The following is a 12,524-nucleotide window of genomic DNA, read 5'->3' as shown; positions in this document are numbered from 1 at the left end:
ACCAAGATGCAGAAAGAACATGTATGTTCTTAAGTAAACAACAAAGCCAAGAAAAATAGTTTAAAATTGCCTTTGAGTGCTGTTTCCTGTGCTGCTCTTAGAGATGTTGCCATATATATCAATTGGGAGAGATAGCAGAAGTACCTTCCTCACGAGTGAGGGTGTTTAGTGTTACAGAACAACCACAGGTACAAAGTTATGGTCACCAAAACTACACCAGAAACCATCTCTGATAATATCATCCTAGGTATGTTGTGTGGGAGCTGATATTTTCAAAGAGAAGTGAGCAGTATTTTCAAAGCAGAAGTGAGCAGTACCTGGATTCCTGGTAGGTACTATTGACCTTTGAGTCTCAGTAAACACTCTTAAAATGTTTTTCCCTCTCAGAGTCCAGTGACACGTTTTTTCTGTTGTTCTTTCATGTTTTGTTCATGGCTTACCGCACTGGTGCTTGTTCTTTCAGATGAGAGCTCAGTTTTATAAGAATAGGTCTCAGCCTTGAGACTAAACACACTCATTCAGACCCCTGAATATATTTAATTTTGAGAAAAACTATGGAATTATAAAGGTATCTGTGCCTCTAATCCTGTTGTAGAATCAGTCCCATTGGGGATAGCTTGAAAGGAATAGCAAACTTTATCCTGCTGCATTTTGCCAAGAATCCCACTCTTTATAAGTCTTAAAATGTTGTGGTCTAGAAACCAGCTCTTCATTACTGGTGCATTGTAAAACATTTTGAGCTCTACTTTTGCCAATAGGAGCCTTTTCAAGCTTCCATTACTGCTCACTGCTCACCAGTTGTTCCAAGATTGCTCAGGGCAGGGATTTTTCTGTTACCATTGTGTTTTTTCCTCTTCTGTCATGCCAAGTCTCAAAACACCCTGCAGATTCATCAATGATATTTTAAATATCAAAGTACCTGGTAAAAAGAGTTTCTGATTTAGTTGACAGAGATATTAATGGAAGGTTTCCTGGCAGTTTCAGCAGGAGTGAGATCAGACTTCTGTGATGCATGGGAAACTGTCAACCTTTCAGGTAACATGTGGGTTCCATTTCTAATCAGATTTGGAGAGCACAAAGAAGGGCAGAACATTTCTTCACAGAACTTGACTACTGATTTGGACATTAAGAGGATTGACTGTACACCATTCTTCCAATGTTGCTGCAAAGGAAATGAAGCTTTATCCTTGATTTCCATCTCACCCCATCTACTGAGGCTGAAATCTCCCTAGAAGTACATGGTTAAGAGGTTCAAGAGACTGAAAGGGGATTTGCACTCAGCTTTTGGATTGCTGCTCCTCTGAGCAGTTTTAAAAGCCTCTTAGGACAGGACTGGAAGTGCCAGTGATGTTATCAACAGCAAATATGTTAAAACTAATGAAAAAAGCCTGCTGAAGGCAAGTCTAACAGGAAAACAGATGGGCAAACCAATGAAAGCCTCATATTCTATCCCCAGAGTGGTCTGGATCTGAAGACATAGATTTTAGTTGCAAACTGTCATCTGCTCTTTGCTGGAGATGCACACTCACAGTGTGAGGGACTGAAAGGGTGTTGGTATTCACCTGCAACACAGCAAAGCTAAATCCTTGATTTTCTCAGTGTGCATGGGGGGAAACTGGGGCAAAATATGTTGTGAGACCCTTTGCCTGCCAGACTTAGACTATCATGATAGCCAACACACACTGAGAGAGGGTTACAGGCAAAGCAACAACTTTCACTGCAGGAAAACTCTATCTGCCTGCCTCGGGCAGCATTGTCCTGGTTTGGAAGGAATGACTTGGAGATTCATGGCCAGGGCAAATACACAAGGGAAAAATTTGCTCTGTTTTTAAGGCATAACTATGTATCTGCAAGTTTATAAAGTCTATATATAGTATGTGGACAGATGGATGGATGCATTTATTGTGGTAAGTCATAGCACTGGGCTATTCTCTATGGAGCAAAGTAAAGCCTTTCAAATGTCTAACCATTATAAAAGCAAAGCCACACAATTATCCATTTGCATTCCCTTTTTGTCATGCGTTCATAAAAGATACCTCTCTGAAAGCACTTAGGTATTCCAAAAGGAGTATTCCTTTCAAAGGATCCCTCAAAATTTTGTCTCCATGGTGAACAAACACTCCTCTAGTAGTTGTCATTTTCTACCAAGTTCTTGATATAAGAGAACAACTCCTAATTTTGTTTGTAAGCACAGTGAGAGGCTGCCACACTCATTCACAGCATTGGAGAGTAACGTGAGCACTTATTTGTTTGCACACAGGCATTTTTATCTCCCTGCACCTCGAGCTCAAGGGCTCCAGGAGAATTGCCAGTTACAGTGCAGGATTCCAGTCCTGGGGAAAAAAATCTCTGCTCTGTGCTCCTGTAAACATATGTCCAAGCACAGCTTTTATTGTGCTGGTGCAGTCCCTGAAGCAGTGAGGTTCTGCAAACAGCTCATACAAAGCATCCCTGAGATGTTCTCAGACAGAACAAACCCCACTGCTGCATAATTGAACAGTTGGTCTGAATCTTCCTCAGTAGACCAAGTAATGTCAAATGTTCAAATAACTTTGCAAATACAAGTTTTGCAGAAATGTTATTTTAATTTCCCATAGGTACTTAAAATTAATTTGCATGTACTTCTGGAAAACAAAATCCAATTGCTGCTTGGAAATCACGGGAAGCATTGAGGGCTGGAACAGAACAGTGCAAGCAGAGACTGAATTTACAATATATTTCCAGAACTCTGTGTTCTTGCAAGCCAGGGAGAGACAAACATGAAGCTTAGGTATCAGTTAAGCTTCTTCAAATTCTGAGAGCAGAACTTAGTGAAAGGATGCAGAAACTTCAGTAGCAGGGAGTACATTTAAAAGGATGCAGAAACTGCAGTAGCAGGGAGTACATCTGAACAAAATACAGAGCTCCAGGTTGGAAATTAAGTTTTTAAAATGCTTCTGGCAGGGATCTTGAGTTGTATTTGTGACAGCACCCAGCACAGAAAAATCACATTCCTAACTGGGAGAATCTAGTTGTTATAATATGACATTTTAGGGTGGAATCTAATGGCATTCTTTGTCAGACAACACTTAGATTGAAAATGTAGATCTTACTATACATGCTGTCATCATTTCTAGAATAACTTGTGATCTACTGAACTTCTGCACACAAATCTTCTGGGACCAGGCTCCTAAGAAAGCAATTCCCAAGAATCAGATGCAGTGGCTACAGAGTGTGACTTCAGTGAGCATGGGATGCATAACTACGGTCACAGTTTTAGCCTCTTCATAACAAGTCTTATTTTAACACTATATTTTCATTCAAACAAAGCAAAAGCAACACCTCACACACACAAAGAAAAAAGAGATGTTTCGCCCAAACAAGAGGTAGTTCCACGACTCTCAGCCCAAAATTCTGGTCTAAGTCTATTGTAGCATTCCGTTTTTCACAACCACCCTCATTGCACTAACATACAGGTCCCACACTCCATTTTTTCCTATGAGCAGGATTCCATCAGTTTTCCAGAATCAGTTTTCCAGACCAAACAGTCATCATCATGAGTTTAACATTTCCTTCCCACAAACATTCTCTTTAGTTGCTTTCAGTGACCATTGCAGTCAATCCCTGTAATTCCATTTACAACGTAAGTAAGGGAAATTTAATGAATATATGGCTTTATTCACTCCACACAAACCTCAGATAGAGCTGGAGTTAATTTTTAGCTGTAGAAGTCTAGTCTAGTAACTTTCTTTGCCAGCTATGAGAACATGAACTCCATAAAATCAGGCATACAACAGTTGTTACTCAAAAGTCAATTTTAACAACAGTTACCACAACACAGGGTCCATGAAAAACAGGGCTTTTGGATTTCTGTGACATGGAGAAATGCACGTAAGGACAGGATTTTAAAGTTCAAACTTCGAACAATGCCTTTATTCAAACCTGTGGTTGTGCCCCTGGAAAAATAGCTGCAGGTTCTTTCTTCAAAGTATAAAACTCACAAATATTAAATTTCACAAATATTATTTGTGGAAGTATTTCCAAAATAATTTTATTATTGTGACTATTATTTCCAAAATGTTATTTCAGATATTTTGACAGTTGCCCCATGCAGTCAGATGTGAAATGTGTGATACCTGGTAAATTGAAAATACAGCCAACTATTCTCTTTTTAACTGAAGTAAGTGAAGCACCAACATCTTGAAAATAGAAAGACTTGTAACAAAGAAGATTCCTACAACACACAAGCCTAAACATTGTAGGTAAATTCTGCACAGAATTTACTCCAGTGCATTGGGCATATGCTTTATGGCAAAAGAAGCTTAAAGGTTTTCATTTGGTAGAGCTCTAGACAAGAAATTAATGGGATTTTCAAACAGCAAACCAGGACAGGTACATCTGCAAAGAGATGATTAAACCTCACCTGGTTTATGTAAAATCTTAGATGTCCAGAGTGCTGCTAGCCACAGGGGCAAACTTATCACAAATGCTCTTTCACTACACATCATGGCTTCAAGGCTGTACTGTCTACCAGGGATAAAAGCTATCCAAATTGGAATTGAGGAGTAATTTGGTAGTTGCTCTGACATTTTAAAGAAAACTCTGAATAAATACTTGGCATCAAATCTGCTCCAGAAGTACAGCCCTTTTTTCCCCCCCATTTGTGTATTCTCCTAATCCTGGTAAATTTTCTTCTTTTCCCAGACAAATTGGCTGTTGCTTTCTGGCCAGTACAAATTCCCTGAGGTTGGATCAATATATTATGTCACACAACCTCATAAGATTCTGTTTCCTGACCTATTTGTCACTCCAAAGTACAAAACTGAGATTTTTCCTAAATTGTTGCAAGAATTATTGATTTTTCGAGGTGGATTCAATGGTTTCCTTGAAGACTGGTCTCTCTCAGACCACTACTTAACACTTGGAGATGATGGTGATATTATTTCTGTTAGAATTCACTTCAGCTTAAGCTGGAGTCTCAGCTGAGAAAATCCAGTTCTCCTTTTGCCTTGCTCCTAAACCTCTTCCCTATTATAAATAAATTATAAACAAGCCGTTCAGCAAGCAAACTCTGCAATAAGAGCTGGGAAACACATTGTCAGGAGGGTTTGGGAGCATCTGGAAGACTCTACACCACTTACCTGACACTTTTCAGAAATACTAAATACACCAAAAAAACAGGTGGTGCCAAACAAGAGAGTATTAATGAAAAGGTTTTGACAGCTTTTGTACCTCACCTGTGTCCTTCATCAATTCAAAAATTAACAGTATGCAGTACAAATATTCAAACAGTATGAATTAACAGGGGGTGTGTGCTGGGCTGGAGAGGTAGCATTGAAAACCAGCACCTAAACATCATAATGAATTTTGTGGGTCCTAAACAGGCCAGTTGTTCTACTGGAAATGTCTTCTACAGTATCAGGAAAGTGATTTGAAAGGGTAAGTTATTCTGGAGAGCAAAGAGGTGGGCACTGAGGCAGCTATAAACACTGTTCACCACAAAAAACAGACAAAATGATGACAATAAAGCCTCAATACATGATGTGGACATGGAGGAGTTCCCATCATAACTGAAGAAAAGCCTGCCTTGAGGGACAAGTTTTGGGATGTCAAGCAGTGTGCATAAAAAGATTGGTTGTTTTATCTTCCAGGTAGATTCCTGAACACTTCCACAGACTAACTAGTCCAGGCAGGCTGAGAAATCACAGCTGGGGGAAAAATTCCTCTTGAAAATCCTCACAAATTGGATTTTATTGTATTTAATGGCCAAAAAATCCTGTGAAATTAGACTGTGTTGAATTTTATCGGACAGAAGGAAAAGTATTTATACTATCTCTATTTCATTACAAAAGAAAAAAAAATTAAACTCTGACAGGAGCAAAATATATCAACATAAATATTCTATGATTTTTATACAGATCCACTTAAATTCTCCACTTCTGATGGTTCTGATTCTATAGATAATCACTCTCTTTTTTCATTTTAAACACTCAGCAGCTGATAAAAATGACAGCAGGTTCTGCAGCATAGATGTGTCACTGTCCACAGCTAACTTCACTGAATCTTCTCTTTTAATCCCATTTCATCCTGTCAGATGTCAATTAGGAAAGCACTCCCATCTGCGCCGGGACATTTTACCCAGACATTGCTTGTCTGAACCCGGATACTGTAAAATATCCTGATCAGAGAGCTGAGAAGCAGATTAAAAGGCACTGAGGGTCAAAAAGCACTGAATTCACTCATGAGAGGGTAAGGAGAGATGGGCAGGAAAAGTTCTGCAGCAGAACAAAAAGCTGAAATCAAACTGCAGGTTAAGAACTGCAGCAAAAAGCTGCAGAACCTGCCTCCTTCAAAAAGGGGCATTTTCCCAGTTGGGACAGCAACACTGGTGATCTTCACCAAGTGCTCTGAGGTCAGAAGAGAAACAGGACTGACAATTAGTCACAGTTATTGCAGCATGACAGCTGGCATTTCTAGCATCCAATATCAGATGCATTTTTAAGAATCTGGCCGTGCAATAACATGCAAAATAATTACTGATCTGCATCTCAGGAATCTGTTGGGCTCCTAAATATAGGTCTTCTATTCTCAGCATGTAAGATAGCCTCCCTAGGACATTCTTGAGCTCCCTTATCAAAACCCATCTTTTCATACAGCCAGAAACTTCACCTCTTCTCTCTCACGCTGTAGTATCAATTATTTCACTTGTTATGACTTTATTTCCATCCTCAATCTTTCTGCTATATGCATGTCAACTTCTTAAGGATCAAGAGGATCTGAAGGCATTTTAGACTGAACCAGAGACTGATGTGTAGAATTTGTATGAATTCCAGTCTCTAAAGACCAAGCTATGCAAAGGTTTCTGGACAGCTAAATCCTATTGGAGATCCTAAAGAATTTCATCCTCGCAGCCAAAAGCAGCTGTATCTACCAGCAAAATTAATTTTGGTGTTAAATTTGCCTTGAGGTAACCTCAAACTGCTGGGTTCAGCAAATAAGAATCAAAGACCTTCCTGAAACTGGGAGCTGTTCCCTTCTGTGGAGCCTCTGCTCATAAGGTATTTGCCAGCAAAGTTGTTATCCTTCAAGAAAAAAGGTGAGTGTGAGGGGAAATAACAGAAAATCACTCCATTACCATTTTCCAGGACTCACAGGTAAATAATTCCTGTACATTGGATCAGCTCAGGATATTTTCAGTGCTACAAGCAAGGAGAAACTCATTTTGGTATCCAAATTTGCCACTTCAATAATTGTACAATATAATTGTACAGAAGCATACAATTATATATATAATTGTATCTATATAATTGTACAATTATATATATAATTGTACAAAAGCATACAAAAACCACTACACATACTTGAGCTACAGGTACCAGTTAGGAAATTTTGCATATACACAAAGCCTCACATAGCAAGCTACTGGAAGAACTGGAAAATTGACAGGATGAAATGTGGGACTTCCCCATGTTGCACGAGGCAAAGCTTTTTTGATTCATTCTTCCAATTTTATGAGCAAAGAATTCAACATTTCAACATCAGTTGAGAGCACAGGTCGAAAGAAAATGATACCCACTGCATTTCCTCTGAAAATGTTCTTCAAATGCATTTTGCAGAAAGGCAAACCTTACAATTTTTCACATGGCATTGATGATATTTTATTCCTTTCCACTCACTTGTCCTTCTCTTTTAAAGGAAAGGCTGAAAAAAGCAAAAGTCTGAAACAGAAATCAGTAGGGAAAGAGAAAACAAAAAATCCCTTTATCTTTAGGCATTTCTTCCCTTGAAAAAAGAAACAGAAAAAGAGATTTCCTCTCTCCCATCTCACTCTTCAAAATAATTTTTAAAAGGTGTTTAGGAGCAACACGAAATGTTTGTTTGGATGGGTTTCAAGCTTTCTGATGGGAAAAAGACCACAATCTTTTTCTCTGATATTCTAGGCTGCCATTTAAGAGTAAATTTTTTTTTTCCCATCAGCTGCAGTTACCTGTGATTACATTATAACCTTCAATTCCTCGTGCTTTTTAGACCTACAGTATAAACAAGTTCTTTATCCAGCTGAACTTCTGCTGTGCCATTTTCAGGATGAGTGTTACCCACACAGGTGGCAGTCAGAGGAGCTCTCCTTCCTCAGTGGGTGTGTGAGCAGCTTGAAGATTCAGACCATGCTTTTTCATCATGGCTTTCAGCTCATCACATTCGACTCATGATCAAAAAATAAAACATTTTTAGTAGCACCAGAAATTAATAATGAAAATCATTTGCTTCTTAATAAAGAACACTTATTTTCTAATGAAAATAAAGAAATTAATAGTGAAATCAGCTGTCCACCTGATGGACAGCTCTGGTGATCTGTGTGCTTTACCATTCTCAGGAGAGAAGGTCTGGAAGAGCTTGTATAAGCTGTAACTCAGCATATGGACTATTTAATTTAATCTATATCCAAACTATTTAATTTAATCTATATCCAAAACTAGCATGAGATAAAATGTGAGCCAAGCATCTATGTGAAATTTATTACAAAATAACAATTCTGAACTGTGATCATACCTTGACTTATTTCTAAAATCATTTCCTCCAAGGACAAGTCCTAGCATGAGATCCATCCCTCTATTTTCCAGCTGAGACCAAGCCAAGCCAGCTGCAGACCCAAAAAAAGGGAATTGTGCCTCAAAAGCCCTTTAGGCTCCACTGCTAAAAATGCCAGTGATTGACCTGATTCTGCTGCCCCTCTCTCCCCAGCTCCTGATTGTCAGAGTTGAGATGGAGACAACACAAAGCAACACTCCATTTTCAGAAGGCTTCAAACTGTTTTTATTATATCATGCATGTTTTTATACATTCTTACAAAACTCAGGAGTTTACACTTTCCTCATTGCTCAGGAAAGACAAACAAAGTGCTCATTGGAGCAGGCAGTTGCAGGTTTCTCTTATTTATCCTTCTTCCTTTCTTGGTTTCTGTGTCAGTGACCTTGGCAGGAAATTCTTTCAGGGATGATCCTCTGATCAAACTTCCCTCCAGCTCACAGGAGTCCCTGTAAAACCTCTTCCACACCTGATGAGCTACACATCCCTCCTTCAGCTCTGATTCCAAAGCCTGCCTGTGCCACAGTGACCCCAGGGGCAGTTCCCAGGAGCAGCCTGTCTGCCCTGGAGCCTGGTGCAGGGGACAAGGGTCCCTGTTTCACCCAAACCTCCCTGTCAGGTGGTGGGAAACGGGCAGAACCTTGGCTGTGCTTCCTGGCACGCATCAGTCTGCAGATCCGAGCCCACAAAAATATCTTTTTGACACAAATCCCTCCATAGGAACCACAGTTTTTCCAGTGCAGTTTTTGGGGTGGGCACGGCAAGGTTATGATCAAGGAGATGCTTTGCAGAGCAGCCTGTGCAAGCTCCTAAATCCTCATCAGAAGTAAGGGAAGCTCAGGGCAGCATTCTGGGTTTTTTTTCTAAAACAGACAAGTGGGACCACAGCATTTTTCTTGAGTACAATTCTATGGGTGTGTGGGAAAAGGTGCTGTTTTATAAATCAAGTGTTCCAGATAACTCACCACTCTTGGCAATATTCATTATAGCTACTTATGCTTAAGAAATAATTTTGATGCAATGCTTCATTATCCATGTACCAGAACATCTCTTTCCTGGCAGCATTTTAGAAAAAAGAAGGAATAAAAAAACAGACAAACAAACCAAACCCAACTCCTAACAAAGACCTCTGACAACTTCAGTGACACAGCATGTTCTCATAAATAATTCTCTCCATAAAACAGCCAAACAACAATGCACAAAGACCTGAAATCTTTATTTTCTCCTTTTTAAGTCACATTGACCACAAGGCAATAACGTGTTCAGCTGTAATTAGAGGAAATGCTGTGGTCCAAGAGCCATGACACCTCAAAGGACTACAGAAAACTCATCTGTTCTCTGCTTCACAACCTTACAGAACTTTTCACAAGATCAACGAGCAGCACATAAAAAGTTCATCCAAGAACATGTCCTTGATGTGTATTTGATGATCTTTACTGGGTACTATTTTTTCATGGCCTACTGGAACTTTTTTTTTTAACAATTCAAATTTTTTCAATAGAAGCAGTGTTTTAACTTCTAAATGCACATAAACACACATGGTTATTATATATATATATATATATATATAATTTTTTTAAAATATAAACATCTTGATCATAATGAAGAAAGCTTTCTCTAAAAGTGCAGTGAGGTGGTTCTTGCAAATTAAAACAAGTATCTTGCCAGCATTAAAGAAAACATTTAGTTCTCATGCTACCTTAAAATGAACTCTATCGAGTGAAAATCCAGGTCATAGCAGCTCATGAGCCAAACTCAGTCTTCCAAATATGATTTAAACCAAGTAACCTTCATACCTTATTCACAACAGTTCATTAGTCTTCACTGTGCTATATTTCAAAGTTTTGCAACCACAATAATAATAATAAGAACAGTAAAAACCAGCTAAACTATGATTAATTAACAAAATAGCAACCCAGGAGGCAACCAGAACCATTGTAGAGAGGTATGTCATAAAAACAAAGCTTAATAAGGGCATTCAAGTCATTATTAGAGCTTATTTCTTTTTCAGAAATGATAATTATTTTAATTTATTCACTGTGCTACAAAGCATGAATCATGGCTGAAGTCTTCTCGTCTCCAAACTTTTTACCCCAGTGCCTTGTCCAGGCAGTGGTAGCTTGAATATCTTCTAAGATATTAGGGAGCACAACACACTTTATCTTCCCAGCTTGGAAAAGAGTTTTTTATCATTCAAGTCCATCTTTTCCTCCAATTGACTCACTTGAAGTGCTGCTGCAGCTAAATACGTGATTTTTGTTTCTGTGTTCTGGTATTCAAACTCAGCTGAGAGAAAGGTGTGCTTTCTGTACCCTTAACTCTTAGCAGAATTTAGGAGTGTCAGGGTTTGGGCTTCTCTGTTGAGCTTGGATGCTGTGTTCAGATTCTTGGTGTCAACCCCTAATTATTCATCCCAAAGGATGCACCATTCTCCTCTAGTATTTTCCCTTTCTCTTCCTCCATTCTCCATAAAGAAACATAAATAAAAACTCAGGGAAGCAACCCACCCAGGTGTTTTTTAACTGGCTTCACAAAGATAAGAGCCAATGCAAATCTTCCTCCTTCCTCCATTGAGCACCTCAGTTTTCTTTCATTTTTTGACCAGCAGCAAAATAGTTAAGGTTGGCATTTAAAACAGATAGTTGCATTTATTCCAGGTGATGTGTTTTCTTCATTTCCATGCCAACTGACTCTCACCTTCACCTGCAGGAAGATGAGAACACTTGTGTAATTTTTTTTCAAAGTCTTTCTTCTGACAAAATTGCTGGAGACTTTCAGCTAGGGAGGTAGGGGGGGAAAAAAGACAAAAGGAGAATATAAAAGGCAAAACAGCAATTCATGTGAGAAATCAAATCTCAGTAATCTCAAATATTTTTCATTTTCAAAGGAAAATGTCAGATATCACTTCTATCTGTTTCACTTCCTTTTCCCCCTCTAAATAAACTTGCAGACAATAGATGGCTGTGGCATGGCCTGCCATATCCATCATCCTCAGGACTGGGTCAGGAACAGACCTGGAGACCATATCCTGAGTTCCTGCCTTTCCAGTTCTGGGAAAATTCCCACCACAAATCAGATTCTGCATCCTCAGCTCACGTTGCACTGATCTGTTCCCAGCACAAAAGGTTCTGTTTGCTTGGCAGACTATTTCCTCTTTATCCAGAGCCATAATCTTCAGGTATTTGAAATCCCCAGTCATTTCCACAGTGACAGCATGCCATGGCAAAAACATGGGCTTATACATTTCCCTGAAGAAACAAACAGAAGAAAAGAACCTGGTCAGGGGAAGGAGGAGATGCCAGTTTTGGAACATCCCACGTTTTGCTATTGATTTTGCTCATTACAGGATCACAAACAGTCCCAGCCCTGCTGGGTTTCCTCTGGTGCTGCCCAAATCACTGCAGAACACAAAGAAAGGCAGGCTTCACCCAGGGAACTCACAGGAAAAGTGCAGATTTAGTGTCCATCCTGCCTTCAGTGAATATATTCACTGTTTTAAACTCTCTGCTGGGTTTCTGCAGCCTTCTCATAGCCTCAAAGTCTACCTTCCTGTTTCTGAAGTCACAAAGTCTCCCAAAGCTTTAAAGTCACTGGCAGGTTTTTTCAAAAACTTCAAGCAAAAGAAAAAAAAAAAGATCAGAAAAAGCAATAGCAGGTGTCTTACTCATGATGTATGGCTTGCTCCTTTGTTGAGACTAAAAGTATCTTAGATTCTCCTCATTGCTAACACATGACAGTGCTCAGGTTTGACATTCATCTTGGCCAGGTAAGCCATCTAAAAAACATTCCCTGTGGAGAAAAAAAAGAAAAAACAAACCCAAAGCCCACCAAACAAAAAAGCACAACAAGAACAACAACAAAAACCCACGAAAAATTCCCGAAAAACAGTAAGAATATTAAGGAAGAAATTCTTCCTGTTGTAAAATGCTACTTCAAGGCAGAAAGGAAGGATCACACAA

The sequence above is a fragment of the Motacilla alba genome, chromosome 1A (genome assembly GCF_015832195.1).
Source record: "Motacilla alba alba isolate MOTALB_02 chromosome 1A, Motacilla_alba_V1.0_pri, whole genome shotgun sequence".
Classification (NCBI taxonomy): Eukaryota; Metazoa; Chordata; class Aves; order Passeriformes; family Motacillidae; genus Motacilla; species Motacilla alba.
Note: the sequence above shows the minus strand (reverse complement) of the source record.